The sequence below is a fragment of the Mobula birostris genome, chromosome 5, assembly GCF_030028105.1.
Source record: "Mobula birostris isolate sMobBir1 chromosome 5, sMobBir1.hap1, whole genome shotgun sequence".
Classification (NCBI taxonomy): domain Eukaryota; kingdom Metazoa; phylum Chordata; class Chondrichthyes; order Myliobatiformes; family Myliobatidae; genus Mobula; species Mobula birostris.
In genome coordinates, this window is record NC_092374.1 from 73,053,802 (window position 1) to 73,072,815 (window position 19,014).

A 19,014-nucleotide genomic window follows, 5' to 3' on the forward strand; every position below is an offset into this window, starting at 1 on the left:
TTCCCAGTCTGTACCATGACTTTCATCAAGGAGTTAAAAATATTCTTGATAGGGTTACTTTAATTGTATATTTGCACACTCCAGCCAGGGATCAGCTTTTGGAGTAGGGCTCTTCCAAAGTTTACACTATTGACTTGAGTGATGATTTGTTGAATCAATTGATAAGCTTGCTTGGATCACTCATTTGTTATGCAGACCTGAGTCACAAGACCACAAAGCTGGGAACCTGAGTACTTGTGATTTGAAAAGCTTGGAATGGATATCAGAGATACTCAATGTAAACTAAAGAAGCTCAATATGTAGACTCGGGAAGATGGATCGAGATTAGACTGTAAATTGGTGTGAATTAGAGAATGTACCAGTGAATCATGAGTGCGTGCTAAGTGGGGTGGATTTCCGCATTTCAGCAGGTGTACTAGCGTGAGTGTTGAGTTTGATTAAAGGTATCGAGCAGGTAGAACTTATAGCTAGAAGGTGTGGGAAAGAACTGGAGCCCAGCTGGATGTTGGTGCGGACGGGTGCCGACGTCATGACGTTGGAACTACCAGCGACAGTCCACGTCCAGGGGGAGGCAGGGCCGTGGGGTCACCACACCCTCCCGGAGGACGCAAGTGAGAAGGTGCCGGAGGAGGAGCTAGATGAGGCCCCAGGGGAGGTGCCAGTAGCCAGGTGTGGAGGGTTGGAGTGGGAAGGCTTGGCCAGGCCCCATCCCCCAGTTAGGGGTGAGACCTCTGAGTTAGCGGCTGCCATTACCTCCCTGGTGAGAAGGGTTGAGGGGCCCCGCCCAAAGCTGAGAATTTTCTCAGGATCCAGGCCCACCCCAGAAGGGGATGATGACTATGAGGCACGGATTGAGAATACGTCCCTGTTGTTAGAGGCGTGGTCAGTTTCGCATGAGGAAAAGAGACAGCGATTGGTGGAAAGTTTAAGGGGCAGGGCAGCCGGTGTAGTCCGCGAGTTGAGAGCGGCACGCCCTTCGGCTTCCCTGTCGGAGTGTTTGGACGCTTTGGAGGAAGTGTTTGGACTGTCAGGAGATCCCTGGTGACTTTTAGCAGAGTTTCAACGAATGGGGCAGGGAAGAGGGGAAAAGCTCTCAGAATACATTTTCCATCTGGAAGGAAAGCTTACTGGGCTGCGGCGCCGAGGGGTAGTGAAGCGGACGAAGTGGCAGAGTTGAGGATGAGCCAGATACATAGAGGTTCCTGGGAGGATGACAGGGTGGCTTGGAGTATCTAGCAGTCATATAAGAGGAGCCCCCCTCCATCAATCGGGCAGCTGATTAGAGAGGTGCGGGAGGAGGAGAGTGCTTCGGGCCGAACAGGGGGCTCGGACCCCCAGAGACAGTCTTCAGTGGTTCAGGAGGTGGTGGCTGGGTTGAGATCAGAGAAATCCAAGGGCTCCTGGGGGGGATGGCCCCCCGCGTGAGGGGATGGATGGCGGGGGGGTACCCCTTTCGTGGGGCGTCCCGGGAGCAGAGAGGCGGGGGGTAGCGTGAGCTATAACTGTGGGAGAGAGGGGCATTTCCAGCAGGAATGTGAGTGGCCGGGGGTGTGCTACAGCTGTGGGGAAGCGGGTCACTTGCGGAGGGATTGTGAGAGACGAGATGCTCCTAGGAGGGAGGTCCCCCGGGCCACTAAGAAGGGAGAGGTGTCGGGAAACTTAGGAGAGGCTCAGTGAGGGAACGGACTGGAGTCTCAGGAGGAACACATTCCCCAAAAGCAGCCATGGAACCCCCAAAAGTACAAGCCCTTATTCCGGATGGACTGGTGGGACCCCGTTCCAGCATGTCCCTACGGATAGAGGGAATCTTTGCGAAAGCCATCCTTGACACAGGATCGCTGGTTACCTTACTGTTCCGGTCGTTCTACAACAAACATCTGAAGCATTTGCCAGTAACCCCATTTAATGCGCTGGAGATTTGGGGCATGAGCGACGGTGATTACCTGTACGATGGGTACCTGTCAGTGAGATTGGAATTCTCTGAGGGGGATGTGGGAGTGTCGGAAGCCTTTGAGACGCTGGTGTTGGTTTGTCCGGACCCGGTGGAAACCGGTGGCGCTGCCCTGCTAGACGGGACTAACTCCCCTCTGGTGTGACGGCTCTTGGGATCCTGTAAGAAGAAGGCGGGGGAGAACTTTCTGGAGACCCTCTCGGTCCACCCCGTGTTCCGTGCGGTGTACAAAGGAGTGGGTGACCCCCAGGGGCTGGATCCTGAGTGCAAACGAGGGATGGTGTGGTGCACTCAGGCGAGGCCTAAGGTGATACGGCCAGGGGAGGTGGCATTAGTGATGGGGACCCCCAGATTCCCCGGATTACCGCCGGGTGAGGCCCTGCTAGTAGACGCCCCCGACGACCTGGAAGGGCAGTCCCAGTTCCCAGCTGGGGCGCTGGTGAGACCTGAATTGCAGAGGCCCTCAGCTGTACAGGCACGGCGGATGGGGATGATGGTAAGGAACATAACAGAGTTGGAGATCACCTTTAAGCACGGGATGCCCCTCGTGCACTTGTTCCCGGTGACGGTGATGTCTAACGCCCCCGTGAGACCCACTGGGGGAAAACTATTGGAGAACAGGGGGCTGACCCAGCCGGCCTTTAATTTTAAAGACTCCCCTGTACTGCCGGAGTATAAGAGCAGGCTGGTGGAGAAGATGCTGAAGCTGGGGGATGTCTTTTCTCAGGGCAAGTTTGATGTGAGATGTTCCAAGAGCACTCGGCACACTATCCAGATGACAAATGACATCCCATTTAGAGAAGGGTCACGGCGGTTGACGCCAGCAGATGTGGAAGATGTGCGGCAGTTGAAGGATGTAGGGGTTATCGAGGAGTCCCGGAGCCCTAAAGGAAGAAAAATGGGAAGGTACGCATGTGCGTGGACTACAGGACCCTGAACCGGCACACTGTTCCCGACCAATATACAATCCCAAGGGTGGAAGACGCATTGGCCTGTCTGAGTGGTGCACAATGGTTCAGTGTATTGGATTTGCGGAGTGGGTATTACCAGATTCCGATGAGTGAGGCAGATGAAGAGAAGACGGCCTTTATCTGCCCCCTGGGATTTTTCCAGTTCGAACGAATGCCCCAAGGCATATCGGGGGCCCCAGCCACCTTCCAGCGGCTCATGGAGCGGACAGTGGGGGACATGAACCTGCTGGAGGTATTGGTGTACCTGGACGACCTGATAGTGTTTGGATTTACGTTGGAGGAACATGAGGAGCGGCTGCTGAAGGTGCTGAGTCGGCTGTAGGAGGAAGGGTTAAAGCTTTCTCTGGATAAATGTCAGTTCTGTAAGACGTCGGTCAGCTATGTCGGGCACATAATCTCACAAAATATAGTGGCCATTGATCCAGCTAAGGTAGCCGCAGTCACCACCTGGCCGAGACCCCAGAAGGTGAGCGCCTTACGCTCGTTTTTGGGGTTTGTGGGTATTACCGGCGATTTGTGACAGGATATGTGAAAGTGAGTCACCCATTGAACCAGCTGCTGTGTGGCTATCCACCTGTGGGGAGGAGGAGGAAGGGAGACCGAGGGTCGGAGGTAGGAGGATACTTGAACCCGGGGGGGCCTTTTGGATTGAGGTGGGATGCTCAATGTGAGGAGGTGTTCAAATCTCTAAAAAGGGCGCTGACACAGGCCCCAGTGTTGGCTTTTGCTGAGCCCCGGAAGCCGTATGTTCTACACACTGATGCCAGTCACGACGGTCTGGGGGCTGTTCTGTACCAGGAACAGGGAAACGGATTGAGGCCGGTGGCATTTGTCAGTCGGAGTTTTTCGCCATCTGAGAGAAACTATCCCACTCACAAGCTGGAGCTCTTGGCGTTGAAATGGGCGGTGGTGGACAAGTTGAGTGACTACCTATACGGGGCCCAGTTTGAGGTGAGAACTGACAACAATCCCCTCACTTATATCCTGATTTCGGCGAAGCTGGACGCTACTGGTCACGGGTGGTTAGCAGCCTTGTCTGCCTATGTGTTCAGCCTGAAGTACCAGCCGGGGAGTCGGAACATCGATGCAGATGCCCTGTCTCGTCGGGCGCACAACGAGTCAGGCACGGCTGAGGAGTGGGAGAGTGTCCCTGCTCCGGGAGTGAAGGCCATGTGTCAAGTTGGGATCGACGGGGAAGCAGGAGCTCCGATGAGGCCGGATCTGGCAGTGGATATGCTGGGGGCTGACGGTGACACGCTGCCCACTGTTCACTGTAATGTGACTGCTCTGAGGAACAGGCAGTTGCCGGAGTTGAGCCCCCAGGAAGTGGGGGCGGCTCAGCGTGATGACCCAAGCATTGGCACTATCTGGTACGCGGTTAGACAGGGTGATATGGCCCAGGTGGAGAAGGTGAAGCATGCCTCCGTTCCCCTACTACTGAAGGAGTGGCCCCGGTTGAAGTTGAAGAACCACGTCTTGTACCGGGTCACGTTGCCCCCGAACCACCCCTGATGCTGGCAGCTGGTCATGCCTGAGAAGTATCGGAAGACTGTGCTCCGGGCACTACATGATGATTCCGGGCACTTAGGGGTAGAGAAGACCTATGGATTACTCAAGGACTGGTTTTACTGGCTCCGGATGAGGGGGGAGGTGGAAGAATACTGTAAGACCCGTAGCCGTTGCGTCAGGAGGAAGACCTTGCCTGCGCAGGAGGCCCCGTTATCCCACTTGCAGAGTGCGGGACCCATGGACCTGGTGTGTATGGATTTCCTGTCTATTGAGCCAGACACCAGCAATACCGCGAATGTCTTGGTCCTCACGGATCACTACACTAGATATGCGCAGGCTTTTCCTGCTAAGGACCAGAAAGCGACTACAGTGGCGAACGTGTTTCGGGAGAAGTACTTTGTTCATTATGGCCTTCCCCGGCGGATCCACAGTGATCAGGGACGGGACTTCGAGAGCAGGCTTATACATGAATTACTGGATATGCTTGGGGTTGAGAAATCCAGAACCACCCCCTATCACCCGCAGGGTGATCCTCAGCCCGAGAGGTTTAACTGGACCCTGCTGGACATGCTGGGCACCTTGGAGATTGGACAGAAGAGTAAGTGGAGTCAGCACATTGCCCATTTGGTTTATTGTTACAATTGTACTCGCAATGATGCTACGGGGCACTCGCCCTACTATCTGATGTTCGGACGGGAAGCGAGGTTGCCCATTGATCTGTGTTTTGGGACTGAAGCGGGGGAAATACCTTCAAAGCCATGTCTGAAGTACGTGTCTGATATGAGGAGAGAGTTGAAAAGGGTGTACGAGTTGGCTGAGGTGGCAGCCACCAAGCAGAACCAGCGGAATAAAAGGAGGTACGAACAGAAAGTAAAGTTCGTCCAGCTATTGCCGGGAGACCGAGTCCTTATCCAGAATTTAGGACTACCTGGTAAGCACAAGTTGGCGGATTGTTGGGCAGCTACCCCCTATGTGGTAGAGAGTCAGATGCCGAATCTCCCTGTTTACCGGGTGAGACCAGAGTATGGGAAGGGGCCTGTCAAGGTACTCCATCGGAACCACCTGTTACCTCTGGGTCGAGAGGTGCAGGTAGACCAAAAGCCCGAATGGGAGTTTACGGCTGGTACGAGGACTCTGCAAGGGCGCGGGGCGCGGGTAGAGCCCGCTGCGAAGGAGACGGGGCTGGTCCCCACCTCGAAAAGGGATACGTCATCGGAAGACGATGATTCGGACGTGTGGTATCTGTTTCCGTTCGCTGATTCCCCAGTGCCGGGAGAAGAGGCTCCTGGCCTTTCCCTCATTGAGTTAGGGGAGAGGAGGGAGGGTGTTGCAGAACCGCCTGTATTACAGCCGGGATTGGAAGAGGAGGGGGTGGAGCCAGAACCTGAGGCAGAGGGCTCATAGGTGCCGAGGGGTCCCCATGGGGGTGAGGGTCTGACAGGGGTGTCACCTGGGGTATCTGAACCAGAAGAGTCAGCAGAGGAAGTACAGAGGTCTCAGAGGAGTAGGCACCTCCCGGAGAGGTTGATTTATACAGCGCCGGGAGAACAAGATGTGATCTCTACAGCCCTGGGAAGTTATGTCACTGCTTTATGCATCTGGGTTGGGTTTTGTGTTTTGCAAGGAGCACTGTTGAACCCTGTTAACGTCATGAGGGCATGACTTTTATTTGGTGGGGGGAGAGGGTACGGGGTTTTTTTTGCATGTTAAATTTAAAATGGCTTCTTTGTTATGTTATACTTGGGAATGCTTCTTTGTTATGTTAAATGCTGAGAAAGTCTCCAGCTAGACATTTGCTTGGGTTAGTACAGATAGTAGGGTGCTATTAGCCAATGGGTATTCATGTCATCGCTTTTTTCTGGTGATAATGCTGTCTCATATGACTGGGAACGAGGGTTTTTGGGGGGGAGTCGGAGGAGAGACGAGGAGGACGGCGGAGAGACGGGGAGGATGGCGGACGTGTGAAAGGCTCCGGTCAATCACTCTGGGTGGTCCCGAGCCGTGAGTTGACAGGATCCGGGTCGTTGTCAGGAATTTATTGAGCTCCAACGGTTGTGCACGAAGGACTTGGACTTTGATAAGTCTGGCACCTTTTTTTCCCATTACTTCCTTTTCTCTATCGAATTTATATTAATTTCATAGACTTAGTAATATCTATAAAGTGTGCTTGGTGAAACGTACTGTGTGTGCTGGCTGATGATTGATGTTCGGGATTGATACGGGCGGCAGTGGTGCAGCAACCGATTCCATGGGAAGCGTTGAGGCAGGTGCTGGGCAGGATTTCCCCTAGACATATACGAGCCAATATAACTGAGCATTACACGTGCATATTCACAAGTGCAATTGCAGTATCGGTTGCGCTGCCAAATCCGTGGTTGTGACGCCAGTTAGTTTGACTTCTGTGGTTGGGAAGATGTTAGGGTACTTGGAGGCACATTGTGAAACAGGCCAAAGTCAGCATGGTTTTCTTAAGAGAAGATCTTGCCTGACAAATCTGTTGCAATTCCTTGAAGAAATAACAAGCAGGACAGACAAAAGAGAATTGGTGGATGTGATATACTTGGAATTTCAGAAGGCCTTTGGCAAGGTGCCACATGTGAGGCTTCTTAACAAGTTAAGAGCCAGGAAAGATTACAGGAAAGATTCTAGCATGGTTAGATCATTGACTGATTCACAGGAGGCAAAGAGTGTGAATAAACAGAGCTTTTTCTGGTTGGCTGCTGGTGACTAGTGGTGTTCCAAAGGGATCTGTGTTGGAACCACTTCTGTAACGTTAAATCATATTCGCTAGTCTGGCAAATGAGATAGAAAACTCTGACTGCAATAAATATATTAATAATTTATTTACAAACAGTAAAAATTTGACCAAACATTCATGTTCCCCAAGTTACAGAAACTACAAAGCTGAATATTCAACAGACGTACTTAGTTAAAAGCATGCACGGAGCATACCTTACCAATGGTCATGTACACTGCTTGCCTTAAACAAAGAGAGGAAGAAAAAAACTTCCCGTGATGTTCTCTATATATTCAAGCAGCTGACCAATGAGAACAACAGCTTTATTTTCTAAATTAACCAATCATAACAGAAGTGATGTTCAACAATCAGAATGAGTCACAGCTTCCACAGGAAAGCTCCTTTTTCTGTTATATATCAATGATTTGGATGATGGGATTGATGGATTTGTGGCCAAGTTTGTTGACAATACAGTGATTGATGGAAGAATAGGCAGTGCTGAAGAAGCAGGGAGACTGTAGAAGGACTATGATGGATTAAGAGAATGGGCAAGGAAGAGGTAAATGGAGTACAGTGTTGGAAAGTGCATGGTCGTGTACTTTCATAGAAGAAATTAAAGTGTAGACTATTCTCCAAATGGAGAGAAAATTCAAAAATCTGAGGTGCAATGGGACTTGGGAACCCTCATGCAGGATTCCCTAATGGTTAATTTACAGATTCAGTTTGTGATGAGGAACGCAAATGCAAAGTTAGCATTCATTTTGAGAGAACTAGAATATAAAAGCAAGGATCTAATGTTGAGATTTTATAAAGCACTGATTAGGCATTACTTGGAGTATTGTGAGCAGTTTTCAGCCCCTTATCTAAGAAAAGATGTGCTGAAATTGGAGAGGGTTCAAAAGAGGCTCACAAAAATGATTTTGAGATTGCAAGGGTTTGGGATTGCAATGAGGATCAAATGGTGGTTCAGGTCCTGCATTCTTTGGAAATCAGGAAAATGAGGAGGAATCTCATTGAACCCTATCAAATGTTGAAATGCCTTGATGGAGTTGATGTGGAGAGGATGTTTCCTGTGGTTGGGGAATCTAGAACCAAATGGCACTGCCTCAAAATAGAGGGGAGTCCATTTTGAACAGAGATGAGGAGGAATTTCTTTAGCCAGAGAGTGGTGAATTTGTGGAATTTATTACCATAGGCAACTGTGGAGGCTAAGTCACTGGGTATATTTAAGGCTGATGGGTTCTTCATTAGTCAGGGCATGAAGAGTCACTGGAAGAAGGCGGGAAATTGGGGCTGAGAGGGAAATGAAGTGAAGATGAAATGGCAGAGCAGACTTGATGGCCCAACTGTTCTAATTTTGCATTTGTATCTTATGGTCCTATGGTGCATAGGTGAGTAAGTGTATTAGCAAGAAGCTGATGGGAATGTAATGAGAATAGGTTACAGGAAAAACAATTGGAGGAATGGAAATTCTTTGTGAGTTGGTACAGACCAGATGGTTCTGTGTCATAATGAAATCTAGGGAAATACTTGAAGCAAAAACACGATACAGGTTTTCCCCACCATCCAAAGGTAGAACATTCGTATGAAACGGTTCGTAAGCTTAAATGTCGTAAAGCAAAGAAGCAATTACCATTTATTTATATGGGAAAATTTTGTGAGCGTTCACAGACCCAAAAATAACCTACCAAATAATACATAAAACCTACAATAACAGTAACATATAGTAAAAGCAGGAATGATATGATAAATACACAGCCTATTTAAAGTAGAAATACTTTTCCACAATCATTACTGAACTGTTCTCCGTAGCGAAAATCTCACGCAAGCGTCGCGTCGGCAGAGAATCTCACGCAAGCGCTGTTGGCAAGAACATGGCGCAAGCGCTCTCCAGTAACCTTTAAGCTATGAAGCTGCCAAATCATACCAAATAACACATAAAAATACACAGCCAATATAAAGTAGAAATAATGTATGTACAGTGTAGTAACATTTACAGGAATCGGGAAGATAGCTTGCCGAGCACACTGATGATGGTGTGTTAGACTGAGTCGTCGCAGGTTGGGTGGTGCAGTGGCCCCCACCCTCCAGGCTGCCGAGCGATACATTGCCGCGAAGCATGCAGGAATGCAGCAGTAGCCGGGAGGTACACAGCACTTCTTAAAGAAAAAAGCCAAAATAAACATACTAATTAATTAGGTGCCGCCCAGCACGTAATTGTCGGCCCAGATCAGAGACGACGCAATCAGAAATCGGCACTGATCTGGGCCGACAATTACATGTTGGCGGCACTTAATTAATTAGTATGTTTATTCTGGCTTTTTTCTTAAAGATGTGCTGTGTGTCTCCCGGCTACTGTTGCATTCTCCGCGAATCGGTATCTGTCCGTGGCCTGGGGGTTGGGGTAGTGGGACACTGGAGTGTCATCTCATCATCGTCTGTTTCCATTAGAGCAGGCAGCTCATCTTCTTCTATCTCTGCCCGCCTCGATGTCGAAGGTCGAGGTTTCGTCGTCTGCTGTGGCTGATGTGGAAGGCTTGCTTGACTGCTGAGCCTCGCGCATTTTTCTCTCACACAGTTCTTTGATAAGGACTCAAAGCACCCTGCAAATATCTCCTAAACCGACGTACCCTTTCAAAATTAAAGTCATACTTTGTCATTACTCATTCGGTTTCGATTGTTATCCTTTTTTCTTCCAATTGCATTAGCTCTTCATCTATCAGTTCTTGGTGATGGGATGCCAAAACCTCTTCAACATCATCTTCGTCAGCTTCCACAAGCCAAACTCACTTTGTCCTTACTTTGTTCACCATGACACTTAATTATGTCTAGTTTTGCCGTAAGTGTAACACCTTTACGAGCTCTTTCAGGCTTTTTCGATACCATAAAACTCATCTTGCAAACGACTGCTCACAGGCACGTGTTAAAGCAATGCAGTTCCCAATCCGGGGAGAGCGGCTGCTCAGGACGCGCACGGATTTTTTATCGCACGCTGAATCTTTTTTCCTAACAGTGAAAACACCTTCTGAAAGCGAAAACAGGGTACTAATGTAGGTCTTTCGTAACAGTGAGGTTTCGTAAAGCGAACGTTCGAAAAGTGGGAGACACCTGTAAATGCTAGTGTACTGTGAAGTGTAGCAGAGTGGAAGCACCTTGGAGTGACATTCCATAATCCCTGAAGGTAGTGGAACAGGTCGATAAGGTTATTAAAAAAGATGCTTCCTTTTATTGGCTCAGGCATAAAACAAAAACAAGCAAGCCCTGTTTAAACAGTAGATAACATTAGTTTTGACCACAGCAGTTGTTGTGTACATTTCTAGTTACTAGGCTACAGAAAGGAGTGGGTGCAGGGTAGACCAATTCTAGACCACTTCACGCAGCATTGATATTCCCTCACTGATATCCCCTGTAAACCCATTTTTGGAAGTCAGAAGAGCACATAACAATACTCATTGAGGGGTCAGCAATGGAAAGGGTGAGCAACTTCAAGTTCTTGGGTGTCAAAATCTCTGGAACTCTATCCTGGGACCAAAGCATTGAGGCAATTAGGAATAATGCATGACAACAGTTAAATTTCATTAGGAGTCTGAGTAGATCTGGTATGTCACAAATTTCTACAGATGCACTGTGGAGAGTATCCTAAATGGTTACGTCACTGTCTGATTTGGAGACGCCAATGCACAGGATCAAAAGAAGCTACAGAGGACTGCAGTGTCTTTCAGCTTCATGACAGGCATAACCTCCCCACCATCAAGGGCATCTTCAAAAGCCGATGCCTCAAATTAGTGGCATCCATCATGAATGACCTTCACAATCCAGGATATGTCCTCTTCACACTATTACCATCAGCAAAGAGATACAGAAATCTGAAGACCCATGCCCAACACCTTAGGAACAGCTTCTTCCCCTTCGCCATCAGATTTCAGAATGGACCATGAACCTGTGAATGCTACTTCGCTTTTTGCACTGTTTCTTTGTTTTTTATATTTCTTATTATAATATAGTAATTTTTATGTTTGTACTGTACTACTGCCACAAAACAATAAAATTTATGACATATATCAGTGAAAATACACCTGATTCTGACTCTCTCCACATTCCCATCAACTGCACCCTCCCTCCACATACACACACATGGATTCCCACATTCACCTACACACTCAGGGCATTGTAGCCAGAGAAAGTAGGATCACCCGGTGGCCACACATTTTAATTCCACGTCCCATTCCCATTCTGATATATCTATCCACGGCCTTCTCTACTGTAAAGATGAAGCCACACTCAGGTTGGAGGAACAACACCTTATATTCCGTCTGGGTAGCCTCCAACCTGATGGCATGAACATTGACTTCTCAAACTTCCACTAATGCCCCACCTCCCCCTCGTACCCCATCCGTTATTTATTTATATACTCACATTCTTTCTCTCTCTCTCCTTTTTCTCCCTCTGTCCCTCTCACTATACCCCTTGCCCATCCTCTAGGTTTCCCCACCTCCGCCTTTTCTTTCTCCCTGGGCCTCTTGTCCCATGATCCTCTCATATCCCTTTTGCCAATCACCTGTCCAGCTCTTGGCTCCATCCCTCCCCCTCCAGTCTTCTCCTATCATTTCGGATCTCCCCCTCTCCCTCCCACTTTCAAATCTCTTACTAGCTCTTCTTTCAGTTAGTCCTGTCAAAGGGTTTCGACCGGAAATGTTGTTTGTACCTCTTCCTAGAGATGCTGCCTGGCCTGCTGCATTCACCAGCAACTTTTATGTGTGTTGCTAAGTCATTAGGATGTAAATTAAAAAAGAACAGAGCTACTAGAGGAAACACAGCCAGTTATAAAAAGAACACGCTAAGTCCACACAGACAGAAGCCAATGTTGGGACTGAACCTGGATCACTGGAGAAGTGAGGCTGCAGGTTGGTACATCTTCAGAAACTATGCTCGCAAATGGCTTTGCACATTGCTTTCCATTCTGGATGGTCCATCATTCATTCTTGATCAATTGAATAGGATGACTGTCACTTGAGTCTAATACAGGCTATCTCCAGGGTAGGAATACCCTATTTATGGGCACCACAACATAAAAGCAAGATAGTAAATTCAAAATGCAGCATACATACTTTGCAGCGTAAATGCTTTGAGAGGTTGGTCATGACTAGTCTGAACTCCTGCCTCAGCAAGGACCTGGACCCATTGCAATTTGCCTATCACCACAATAGGTCAACGGCAGATGCACTCTCAGTGGCCCTTCACCCAGCCTTAGACCACCTGGACAATAAAAACACCTATGTCAGGATGCTGTTCATTGACTATAGTTCAACATTTAACACAATCATTCCCACAATCCTGATTGATAAGTTACAGAACCTGGGCCTCTGTAACTCCCTCTGCAATTAGATCCTTGACTTCCTAACCAGAAGACCACAATTTGTGCAGACGATGGCACCTAACAGCGACTAATTTGCTGCATCTTCCAAAGCAGCTCTAATTCTATCTTTAATACCTCTTTTTTTACCTTTTCAGGGTACCTTTGAAGACCGGACCTAGGGTTACATACTGACTTTGGTTCTTTGTGGAAATGGGACCTGCTGTCAGGGCCTCACGACCGGCTGCTTTTTGATATGACAAAGACACAGCCCAGAAGGCTAGTGTTCCTTCAGGATGCTGGATTTTCCTGGCTCTGGAGGCGGGCAGATTTGAGGCCTACACCGCCACCTGATGTGTTGTAGGAGTATACGGAAGATCAAAAGCAGGGAGCTGGCTGCTGGCTGTGTGCCCAGAGACCCACATTCTTTGAACACAGATCTCAGAAAAAGTAACGCAACAGACTTTTATCACCATAAATCAGTGAGTTGTTTTGTTATGTCTCCCTTTTTGCTGTGAAATGGGGACAACCCTTTTTCCCTTATTAGGGAGAGGGAGAGCCTGTGGTATGTCGAATTACCGGGTGAATGAGCAGTCATTGGAATTCTGCAAGTCTGTGTCCTTATTGATGCTTTGCTACACACTTGAGTGCATGGTGGGGAGGGAGGTCATTGCCTTGCTGCTGCTTATGCATGGCGGGGGGAAGGTGAAGGGCGCTTTAAGGTTCTAACATTCTTTGGGGCACTTCCCTGTTTTTGTGGATGTTTGCAAAGAAAAAGAATTTCAGGATGTATATTGTATACAATTCTCTGACATTAAAAGTACCTATTTAAATCTACTGAAACCTAATATCTCCTCCTTGTTGATGATCAACACTGGTGCACCTCAGGGTTGTGTGCTTATCCCACTACTCTGCTCTCTCTATACCAATGACTGTGTGACTAGGCATACCTCAAATACCATCTATAAATTTGCTGATGATACAACCATTGTTGATAGAGTCTCAATAGAGATGATAGGGCGTACAGGCGTGAGATATACCGACTAGTGGAGTGGTGTCACAGCAACAACCTGGCGCTCAATGTCAGTAAGACAAAAGAACTGGTTGTGGACTTCAGAAAGGATAAAATGAAGGAACACATACCAATCCTCATAGATGGATCAGAAGTGAAAACAGCGAGCAGTTTCAATATCCTGGGTGTCAAGATTTCTGAGGACCTAACCTGGTCCCAACATATCGATGCGGCTATAAATAAGCCAAGACCCTGACTATACTTCATTAGGAGTTTGAAGAGATTTCTATGTCAACAAAAACACTCAAAAACTTCTGGAGATGTACCGTGGAGAGCATTCTGACAGGATGCATCACTGTCTGGTATGGGGGAGGTGGTGGCTACTGCACAGGACTGAAAGAAGCTGCAAGGGGTTGTAAATTTAGTCGGCTCCATCTTGTGTACTAGCCTACACAATACCCTGGACATCTTCAAGAAACGGTGTCTCAGAAAGGCAGTGTCCGTTAATAAGGACGCCCAGCACCCAGGACGTGCCCTTTTCTCACTGTTACCATTGGGTGGTAGTTCCAGAAACCTGAAGGCACACACTCAGTGATTCAGGAACAGCTTCTTTCCCTCTGCCATCCAATTCCTAAATGGACATTGAAACTGCGAACACACCCCAGTTTTCTAATAGATATTATTTTAAGCGATTTTAATCTATTCAATATACATATACTGTAATTGGTTTACTTATTTTTTTCTTCTGTATTATGTATTGCATTGAAATGCTGCTGCTAAGTTAACAAATTTCATGACACATGCGGTGATAATAAACCTGATTCTGATTCTGATTCTGACATACATATGATTCTTCCTATGAACAGCAGAACTAGTTTCCCTTCTCTCTGCACCTCTAGTAACTGTCCTTTCTTATCAGCCTTCTGTGTTTTGATGCCGTTCATTACAAAACTGTGGAGTTTTGTATTTTCGTATTTTTATTTTTGTATCTTCTGATTATGGACAAAATTGACTTACGGATATCTGTTTAAAAGCACAGGCTCTTGACGTGGGGTTGACCAATAACTGACTGACTTGGAAGTGGAATCAGTTTATGAAGCTGAGTACATTTCACCACAAGGACTATAGAAGCTCAAGAAGGTGTCAAGTCACTGTTTTTTTCATTTGCTGCTAGTAATAGACATTGGACAACCTTGGCTTTGAAGTTCACATATGATGAGTGAGTAAACATTGGCCAGCCAGGCAAGCCCAGTGCTGTATGCATACAGCATGTTGTTGCTTTCCAGGTTATGCACAGAGATCATGGAATCAGAATTGGACACTGCAAATAAATGTGTGATTGCCACAACCCCACCGTAAAGCTCAGTTTTTCACTCTGCTAGAAGTTGATATAACAAGCAGGGAAGACAAAGGAGAATTGGAGGAAGTTGTGTCCTTGGATTTTCAGGAGGCCTCTGACAAGATGCCATACATGAGGCTGCTTAACAAGTTAAGTGCCCCTGGTATGACAGGAAAGACATCAGCTGACTGGCTGCAAGCAAAAAAAGAACTGCCTCTTTTTGTGTTACATATATGAATGTGGAAAGGTCTCAACAGAGCGTTTGTGGAGAGGATGTTTCCTATGATGAGGGAGTCTAAGATCAGAGAATATCCCCTGATAACAGAGGGATGTCCATTTAGAATGGAGGTGCTGAAGAGTTTCTTTAGCCAGAGAGTGGTGAATCTATGGAATTCATTGCCACAAGCGGCTGTGGAGGCCAAGTCCCTGGGTATATTAAAGGGAGAGGTTGATAGATTCTTGATTAGTCAGGGTGTGAAGGGATATGGGGAGAAGGCAGGAGAGGGAAATGGATCAGCCATGATGAAATGATGAGGCAGACACGATGGACCATTTGGTCTAATTCTGTTCCTATATCTTATGGTCTGATGGTCTTAAATGTGATAGAAATGAGGAGAACGAGAAAGCACAATGATTCTAATTTTTACATATTCCCCACGGAAAGATTACATTATAGAGTTACAGCAGTCTCTCTGGTAATTGTACTCTCAACAGTGCTTTTGGAGAGTGGGTTTCAGGAATTAGACCTGGAGATGAGGCAGGAACTGTGATGTATTTTGTTTTCAGGATGATGTTTAATCTGGAGGAGAATTTGCAGGTGGTGTTTTCCCATCCATCTTTGCTGTACTTGCCCTTCATTGTTGTATCATTTCTGAGGTACTTCAAAGAAGTCCTGCTACTCTACATCTTGTGGATAGCACATTCTAGAGTCAGTTCTTCAGTGGCAGAGGGAAAGAATATGGTGGTGGGCCTGTTAAACAAGTGAGCTGCTTTGTCATAGAGTCATGGAGCACTGTGGCACAGAATCAGACCTCTTGGCTCACCTAGTTCTCCATGATGTTGAGCTTCTTCAGCGTTGTTGGAGTTGTACTCATCCAGACAAGTGGACACTACATACAGATGGAAAGTCTTTCAAGTGTCAGGAGGTGAGTTACTCATAGCAGGATGCCAGCATATAACATACATAATACTATGTTCCATTTGTCACCAGTCAGAGGTTGATGGTGGGTTCATGGTGATAATAAAGCCATTGAATGTGAGGAGAAGTTTAGATGACCTTTTGAAGCAGCCAGTAACGGGCACTTATGAGACGTGAATGTTTCAAGCCAATAATCAGCCCAAGCCTGAATGATGTCTGGAGCTTGCTGCCTTTTGCAAATGCTCATGCTTCTGCAGGTGTCCAAGCCTGATTTAATTTTCCAAAGGTATGCATACTGTGATGGACTGCTTCCTTCAAAATGTTTCAATCATACTTCCACCAATGGGAAACCATAACACTGTGCAATCCAACACAAAAGGTAATTGGTCCACTGGCCTGCTAGATGACTTCATCAGCAAACATATTCTTGTTCTGTAAAAGTTCTGCTTAAACTTTAAAATAAGAATAAAAGGTCCAGGAAGTGAATATAAAATTTTGCATCAGTGTTAGCTGCTATTTTGAGAGTACTTCTCAATTATTTTGTCTGAGGTATTACAAAAAATGCTTAACACTGTTTAAAACAAGGGCTGGGTGCATGAGATGCTAGAAACGGATGAAAGAAACATGTCATCTCAGCCTGACACCCTTTGCTTTGTTGCAATATAGTAATAGAAAATTGCAACTGAAATTAAGGATGTTTCAGGCACAAATTCATCTTTGATTATTTGTGCTCAGTGTTGACACTAATGGTACAAAATATTGGGAGAGTAATACAACTGTTGGTTTAATGTATTTCATTCAGTTATCTCTTGTGTCTGCTTTCTTTACAGATTAACTCATTTTTTTTTAAATGGGAAGATTTCAACAAAGAAATGTGAATGTTGGCAACATTAATACAGAATTGATGAGATATGCAGCCACCCCGGGGTTAAAAAATGCAGAATACATTATATTCCACATTCAATGGTGAACTTTCTGCAGCTTTGTCCTTGATTTATGTAGAAATATCAAACACTATTGCAGAGACTCAATCACATAATCCTGTCTGATGCTTTACTGCTGCTCTGTAGAAAGTGTTATTGTTCATTTGAAGCTATGTTCATTTTCTATAATGGAGCAAAATATTACATGGAAAAGAAATAGAACTGCAGATGCTGGAAAATAATCATTTTTTTAAAGCTGGAGGAGATCAACCAATCAGGCTGTGTTTCTAGAAAGAGAAAATAGTTGTCCTAATGAAGGGACTTTGACTCAAACGTTAACTGGTTTCTATTTCTACAGAGAGCTGCTTGACTGATTAAGTTCTTCCAGCATTTCCATTTTACTTGACAAAAAGTTATACTGTTCATCAGTACCTGACCCCTTTGGAAAAGAGATTAAAATAGTTAAGTAAATTAGTCTTTGAATTATAGGTTGATATAATATCTCCCTAAAGTAAGGTACTGATCGACACCTTGAAGACTTGAGGTCTTGGCTTACATTTAGAATTCTAGAATGGGTACACTCAGTGTCATCACAACTCTCTCCACAGATGATGCCTGACCTAGCTGAGCGTTTCCAGGATCTTCCATTTTCATTTTTGATTTTTTTTGCTTTGCTGTTCGCTGAACTGTGAGCAAAAGGACTGTGGCATTTATCTACATTTCAAGTGTGATTAAAGGTAGTTTGTTAGCTAAAAGTGGCTTTGGGACTTGTTGAGCAATATTTTATTCAATCTGTGTCTATGGGTCAAACCCATTTCCTTACAAAATTGTACATACTGTGCGTATTACAATAAGTTAAAAGATTTTTTTCTAAATTTGGATATTTTCATAAAGGAATAATGCAGCTTAATCTGAAATGTTTTCAACTTCTGACTGAAGAGATTACGTGAAATTTATGAGCTTAATTCTTTATTCATTGGTGAATCTGAATTTGCATTAATACGCTCAAGGACAGATTCTGAAATCAAGGATTTGGTTGGAAAGTTGTAAATCAAAGAACTTAGAGGAAAGTTATAGAATTATTCATCGTTGACATGTAATATTGTATGGACAGACAAATGTTTTAGTTGAACCCTATAATAATTTATTAAAGCTGAATGGTATGTAAACGTACAGTCTTTGTGACTCTCCATAATGGGAGAGGTATTGTACAAATCTTTGCAAAATATATTGATCCTCATTAACATAAGAGTTAAAATACTAAAACATGCACATTCAAAGTAAATATATTATCAAAATATATAAAATATATGTCACCATACCCAACCTTGAGGTTCATTTTCTTGTGGGCATACTCAGTAAATTCAGGAACCATAATAGAATCAATGAGAGACTGCGCACAGTAGGACGGACAAAGAACCAATGTGCAAAAGATAACAAACTGTGCAGATACAAATGAGAAAATGTAAATAAATAAGCAATAAATATAGAAAACATGAGATGAAGAGTCCTTGAAAGTGAGCCCATGTGTTGTGGGAACAATTCAGTAATGGGGCAAGTAAAGTTGAGTGAAGTTATTCCGACTGGTTCAAGAGCCTGATGGTTGAGGGGTAATAACTGTTCCTGATCCTGGTAGTGAGAGTCCTGAGGCTCCTGTGCCGCTTTCCACATGCAGCAATGAGAAGAGAGTATGACCTGGGTAGTGGGCGTCCCGGATGATGGATGCTGTTTTCCTGTGATGACGTTTCATGTAGATGTGCTTAATGGCATGGAGGGCTTTACCCATGATGGACTGGACCACATCCACTACTTTCTGTAAGATTTTCCGTCCAATGGCATTGGTGTTTCCATACCAGGCTGTGATACATCCAGTCAATATACAGTACTCTCCACCACACATCTATAGAGGTTTGCCAAAGTTTTAGACGTCAGGCTGAATCTTCGCAACCACCTAAGGATGTAGAGGCATGACCGTGCTTCCTTTGTAATTGCATTTACGTGCTAGGCTCAGGACAAGTCCTCTAATATGATAACACTTAGGAATTTATAATTGCTGGCCCTGTCGACCTCTAATTCCCCAA

The 19,014-nt window shown here is 45.8% G+C and overlaps 1 pseudogene; it reads left to right on the top strand.

The window, feature by feature from the left end:
• Nucleotides 1-313: 313 nt before the first annotated feature.
• LOC140198359 (paraneoplastic antigen Ma2 homolog) lies at nt 314-1,677 on the top strand (annotated as a pseudogene).
• The last annotated feature ends 17,337 nt before the right edge of the window (nt 1,678-19,014 follow it).